Source organism: Lytechinus variegatus, chromosome 17 (genome assembly GCF_018143015.1).
Source record: "Lytechinus variegatus isolate NC3 chromosome 17, Lvar_3.0, whole genome shotgun sequence".
In the NCBI taxonomy this organism is placed as follows: domain Eukaryota; kingdom Metazoa; phylum Echinodermata; class Echinoidea; order Temnopleuroida; family Toxopneustidae; genus Lytechinus; species Lytechinus variegatus.
Genome location: NC_054756.1, coordinates 2,302,170 through 2,309,768, shown reverse-complemented (window position 1 = coordinate 2,309,768; position 7,599 = coordinate 2,302,170).

Sequence of the window (7,599 nt, the reverse complement as noted above, 5' to 3'; positions counted from 1 at the left end):
CTGTAAATTTGTCAAGTTCTTGTCGCAATCTGGGTATAGTTTTTGATTCTCACATGACAATGTCAAATCACATTTCTTTTATTTGTAGATCAGTTCGCTACCAATTGCGAAATATTGGTTTTATAAGGAATTACTTGTCTCGACCGGCCACAGAAAAATTGGTTCACGCTTTAATTTCGTCCCGTCTTGATTTTGGAAATTCCCTATTGTTCAATCTACCCCAGAATCAGTTAGTGAAAGTTCAGAAGCTTCAAAATGCTGCCGCTCGCATCGTTTCTCTATCCACCAGGCGCACTCACATTACTCCTATTTTAAGATCCTTACATTGGCTCCCTGTAAAACAGCGTATTATGTTCAAGATTTTGTTGTTAACTTTCCATTGTGTTCATGGCTCATCTCCCCAGTACCTTATTTCACTGATCAAAAGTTATACCCCTTCAAGATCCTTACGGTCCTCCCTTTCCAATTCTCTTGTTACCCCCAAAGTTTCCAAAACTTGGGGTGAAAGATCATTTGTTTACTCATCCTCGAAATTATGGAACAGCCTCCCTCATAACATCAAACAGTGCTTGACTTCTGAAACTTTCAAAAATTACCTCAAAACATTTCTGTTCAATTCTTCTTAATTTCTTTTATAATTTCCTAAAAAGCGCCTTGAGCACTCTACAGAGTGGATTTGGCGCGATATAAGTCTTAATTATTATTATTATTATTATATATTTCAAATGACACACTGCCGATCGGTTCTGATTAGATTTTCTTGGTGTGACCATATCCCTGATCTAATGATTGGTTAAGGATTCGGAGAAGTGAAAGATATATTTTTTTTTGGAGGGGGGTGGTCTGATTACCCTACATAATAGTTGATCATTTTGAGAGCTGAAAAGGGAATTCAGTTGGCTTTTTATGTTAGAAACACTACAATATTTATTGATAAATGAAAATATTTTCAGCATTTTAGACTTCTCTAATCCCCACTCCTTCCCCCCATAAACATGCCAGATTTTCCCCCCAAAAAGTGAGAAAAATATGAGTCATATTTACATCTGTCATAAATATATTAAACCATTTCTAAAAGTTGGGTGCAAAGGAAAGTAATTTCAAATAACTCAGATTATGATAACACCTAATATAAATGATTGAATCACAATAAATAATTATATAGGCATGGGTGTCGATCGGTATTCTTGGTTGGGGGAATGATTGGGGGGCAAAATCATGAATCAACTTTCTAAAGGCGCTCTTTCACACAAAACGAAGAAACTCACCCACCCACACATAGGCCTATATATATATATATGACTCATGAGAAAGAGACACATATCTCACCCTCACCAACAATGCAAGCACGAAGTGCGAGCTGAAATTTTTTAGTATGACATGAAAACAGGAAAAGTGTACCTGTTTAGGTTTGTTTGTAGTAACTCATGAGGAGGATATCTCACTAGAGAACGAGCTGAAATTTCTTTATATTTTGACCTGAAAGCTTGACATTCTAAGCATTTTTGGTACCAATGATTGAGATGGTTATCTAGAAGAACAATAGATGCGAGCGTGATAAAGAACAAGATATATATCCAACAAAAGATTGCAAATCGAAGCGGGAGTTCTTTTGAGGTTTAGAACTGTAAACGGGACATTCTATTCACCTATTTAATCATGAAAAGTATGGGGTTTTGGTACAGAAATGATGCGAGCGCGAACTGAAAAGCTTTATATTCCAATCTGAAAAGCAGACATTTTGAGCACGATTTTAAATCAAAATCGAGTTGGTATCTTAATCTCGCTTGCTGATTTAAGTGTAGCATTACAATCTTATTTTTTAGTTGCACATGCGGAATTATTGAGGATCGACGCCTCTGTCTATACAACCCGATTGGCGATATCTTTTTTCTTCCTAATGCATGATGATATAATGCAGATTCTGACCAACGAAGACTAGCACAAACTACAAACTGTGTGGCTTCTCGTGCACCATCGGGCTAACCGTCATTCCTTAGACGATTTATCTTGCCACCATTTTACTCCCGCTTATTTTTCCACCCTTTTGAATTAATTGATTTATTAAAATTAATTTACTCACCACTGGAGGGATGGACACCCTATCAACAAAAGTTGTTTTTCGTTGGGGTCCTTTTATGCCATGTGTTAAAAATATCATATAAATGAACATTTCATTCTTTTTCATCTTGAACCTCCACCCATATGTTTAAAAGTCCTGGAAAACAATATACACAAATTGCGAGGGAAACAAGCTAATTGATGGCATACTATAATCATCATGATCAATCTTTTCATTTTTCTTCATCATTATTATAATTTTTCTACCCTTAATTATTGGGGGATGATAATACAGGCCATCCCCCCACTTGAAATATTGGGGGGATATATCCCCCCCCCCCCGTGATCGACACCCATGTATATAGGATTCGTAGAGCGCACGTATCCACTTTGTTAGGTGCTTAAGACACTCCTGTATTACCCCGGCTAAGCTAGTCTACCAATTCCAGTGCCCACATCCTTTTTGAGAATTACTGCCGGTACCCATTACCTCCTAGGTCGAGTGCAGCACAATTTGGACATTATTAGTTAGTTGTACACATGGGTGTCGATCGGTATTCTTGGTTGGGGGGGATGATTGACACAAATGTTCTTGTGGATGGGGATATTTTAACATTACCCCCTCTAAAATCACAAGTTAGGACATTTGGGAGTGGATGATATGCATGGTGTTCTTGGAAATTCCTTCATTGTTGTAGTGTACTATACTTGTATAATTTTTTTTTGAAATTCAATTTGTGTTACAAGTAAGCCTATTCTAAACTCATACCGAGAAAAAAATGACAAAAATTGACTGGACCATGTACATAGTGATCTGTTTATTGAGCATGATGTATACACAGGGGCGTCGATCCATTTTTCAGACGGGGGAGGGGCCAAATTATGAATCAACGTTCCAAAGGCGCTCGATCACAATATATATATATATATATATATATATATATATATATATATATATATATATATATATATATATATATATATATATATAACTCATGAGAAAGAGACACATATGATATCTCACCTTCACCAACAATGCGAGCGCAAAGCGCGAGCTAAATTTTTTTAGTATGTCGTGAAAACAGGAAAAATGTACCTGTTTAGGTTTGTTTGTAGTAACTCATGAGGAGGGTCGATACATGTATCTCACAAGAGAGCGAGCTGAAATTTCTTTATATTCTGACCTGAAAGCTTGATATTCTAAGCATTTTTGGTACCACTGATTAAGATGGGTATCTAGAAGAACAATAGATGCGAGCGCCAGCTGAAAATTTTGATATTTTGATCTGGAAAAAAGGACACTTTCATGGAAGATATATTATTATATCCAACAAAAGATTATTGCAAAATCAAAGTTCTTTTGAGGTTTAGAATTGAAAACTGGACATTATATTCACCTATATAATCATGAAAAGTATGGGATTTGGTACATGATGCGAGCGCGAAGCGCGAGCTGAAATTTTTATATTCCAGTCTGAAAAGCAGACATTTTGAGCACGATTTTAAATCAAAATCGAGTTGGTATCTCAATCTCGCTTGCTGATTTCAGTGTAGCATTACAATCTTATTTTATTCTTTAGTTGCACATGCGGAATTATTGGGGGGGGGGGCAAAACGATATGTTTGCCCCCCCAATATTTTCATTGGTGGGGCGATCGCCCCCTGCCCCCCCCCCACCCAGGATCGACGCCTCTGTGTATACAACTTCTCTCTTAAATCTAACCTGACTGGCAATATCTTTATTCTTCTTAATGCATGATAATAAAATGCAGATTCGGACCAATTAAGACTAGCACAAATTACAACCTGTGTGGCTTCTCGTGCGCCATCGGGCTTACCGTCATTCCTTTATTTATCTTGCCACCCTTTTACTCCCGTTTATTTTTCCACCCTTTTCAGTTAATGATTTATTTAAAATAATTTATTCACCACTGGTGGGATGGAACACCCTATCAACAAAAGTTGATTTTCGTTGGGGTCCTTTTATGTCATGTGTTAAAAAATATCAGATACATAAACATTTAATTCTTTTTCATCTTGAACCTCCACCAATCTGTTTAATAGTCCTGAAAAAGAATGTTTTCATTTAATAGCAATATACACAAATTGCGAGGGAAACAAACTGATTGATGGCATACTATAATCATCATGATCAAACTTTTCATTTTTTCATCATCATTATTATAATTTTTCTACCCTAAATTATTGGGGGGGATGATAATACAGGCCATCCCCCCCACTTGAAATATTGGGGGGGATATATCCCCCCCATCCCCCCCCCGTGATCGACACCCATGGCTGTACATGTAGGAAAACACGCCATGGCTGGGATTCGATGCCACTTCCCTCAAACTGAAAGACGACAGCCTTAACCACTAGACCACGACGTGGTATATAAGTTCATTTACAGGATACGAATGCATTTTGTCCGCAGTAACCATAACATTGTCATCAATATTTTATCCCGTTTACCAGAAAGCTCTACATTACCACACGTGGCTCTCCAGCTATAAGAAGCGTAAATACAGATGGTACTGATGATGCCATTCTTATCGATACGGACATTGTATCACCAGGCGGTATTGCATTCGATTTCACAGGTTAATAGATTCATGATCGTTTTTTATGTTTTATGAGTGTGTGGGGGTGTGTGAGGATTGTGGGGATGTGCGTGAGGTAGTGTGGGGATGTGTGTGAGGTAGTGTCGGGCGGGGAAGTTTATGCGTGTGGTGTGTGTGTGTGCGTGTGGTGAATGAAGGTTGAGAATTTATTGGTAGATGTGCGGTCAGAAATACCGTAAGTTTTTTCTTTTTTTTCAAAATGATCTTGGCAGGGAGGAAGCGCTGCAAATTCTTTAGAATGTGCAATTTACCCAAATGTGCCGTAACAGGCTGCTTAAATGTCAATATGACTGACTGGTTAAATCCCTAATCTTTAAACTACACCTTTTCATGCTTTGATCGTTTCGATGGATAGGCCTACACTTCAAAATTCCGAAGGTTCGTAATTCCAAAACACGTAAATTGCCCATACCTCGATGTCAGTTAATCCGAACATTTGTAGCGTTATTTCGAAGGTTCGTTAATACGAAAACGAAATAAGGTTCGTTTTTCCGAAGGTTCGTTAGTCCGAAAACGAAATAAGGTTCGTTAATGGGTAATGGGTGTAGTAAATTGGTACCCGGTAAAAAGAAATTCCTTGGAATGCTCGATGCGCCCGATCAGGGTAGCCGTGCTAAAGCCGGGGTAATAGTATGGAGCGCTTAGAAACATATGTATTAAGCGCTATATAAATGTTGCATATTATTATTATTATCAATCATTATGTTTTCGGACTAACGAACCTTCGGAATTACGAACCTTCGGAAATACGAACTTTTGGAATAACGAACCTTCGAAATAACGAAGCTTCGGAATTACGAATATGTGCGGTTTAGATTTTCCAAAGTAATCTGACAGACGAAAAAGGTGAGGAAACACTTTAAAATTGTGCCGCTAAATGCGCTAACCCTTCCGCTCTGACTTTTTGAATCTATAATACAGGATAATTGTATTCATGTCATGTGAAATTGCTGGTAAAGATATTTGTTGAGAACAATCAAAGAATATACTGCACTTAAAAACCTTTGGACGATGAAAATAAAAGAAATACCAATAGGTACCGAGCAAAAAACTTAATTTGATCGGCGCTCAACGAAAAAATGACATGTCAGATGATACTTACATAATGCCAAAAAGTTAATGTATTTGTTTATTATTCAAAACTATGTATGAATCAGGTTAATCATATAACAGACCATTATCATTTTGATGTCTATGGTGTTCTCCATATAAGAGTATTCATTTAATGAATAGATAAGTAAACATGCTAATTGAAATGATAAGTCATCATAGGCAGTCAGATTTATTCTTATATTTATCTTCCACAGAGCAACGTTTATACTGGACAGATGATTATTTGGATAAAGTCGAGTTTGTTAATCCAGATGATACCAGCGACCGGACGATTGTTATTTCCATTACTCCAGGATCGGGGCTTGATCTGTTTCCATACGGCCTTGCCCTTCATTACAACGATATCTACTTCAGTGACGTCACACATAGCGTTATTGTATACTCTGATTCCACCACAGGGACTGTTGATGTGTTGACTTTTGCATTTTCTTTGCCGGCTGAGATTCACATTTTTATGGGTACTCTAGTAATATTGACTTCATTATTTTCTTAACTTCATTTTACATCGCCCACTGTGTGAGAGGGGGGGGGGGGGGTGAATATGTTTGCTAGATTATGAGCCCACAACGATGTAAGACAATTTGACTTTTAGAAAATCTGAGCTAGAAGGTCACACTTTGTCACCTGTGTCTAGGATATGTTACAAAAATGAAGCCCAGAAAAAATTGCGTTCGAAAATAATTATTTAGTGCTTCAAAAATTGAAATATAAAGTGACCGGAAACACCATCTTAATTTCATCCCATACACTTATGTGTACTATTTAGGCGTCTACAAGACGCCTATTTACAAAATCGGGCTTTCCCTTGTAGTTTTAGCTTTTCATTCTCAATAATGGTTGTTTTTAGGGTTTATTAGTTCTAATACATGCACTGATACACAAGTTTCATCTTGGTTTGAGAATTTTTTAAATCGGCTGCTCACAAAGTTAAACAATACCTTTAAAGTTTTAGAACATTGACAGATTTTGCAGTTCAAAATTCCTAGCTGAAAATTTCATGCATTTATCTTCCCTAAAGTCTAAATAATAAAATACTAGGGCTATTAATGTTAGCCCTGATTGGGTTGATTCTCGAAAGGTTATCCCACTTTTACTCTTCTATTGTGTCTATTTTTTTCCGTTTGCCCACTCTTTCATTTATAGATGTATGTGCAAACCGTTGTCTTAATAATGGGAGCTGTGTGAGATCCTTAACATCTGTGAAATGTGAGTGCCCATTTGGATACCTTGGTCAACGTTGTGAATTAGGTTAGTATGAACAGCAGAACATCTTATAATAACATGTGATTGAACATCTTCAGAGATTGTCACTGTATTTTGTGGTTGAAACATGAAAGCATATAAGCGACTTCAACGCTGATAATTGGTAAAATTCCTTCACTAATCATTGGTCATCCGCGATAAAAAGAACATAAGTGTTGCATGCATGCAGAATTTCTTAAAATAAATCAAAATCTCCTAATTAATCTCCTAACTAATTAATATTTTTAATGATTACCATATGTTGGGATGACATTGGCCCAACGTCAAAGACTGATGTTCTGCCAATGTTGGAAATTACGCAGATCCATTATTAAAATCTGATGTTTGTTCAATGTTTAACCATTTATCGTCCATTTTAACATAAGCATAACGTCAATAAATGATGTTGGGCCAATGCTGTAATTATACATAAGCCCAATATTATTTGATATTAGTCCAACGTTTTAAATTGATGTTAGCCTGGTGGACATTTCAACATTCGTCAATAAATGATGGTGGGCCAATGTTGGAATTTTATACGGGTCTAACATTATAATTTGAC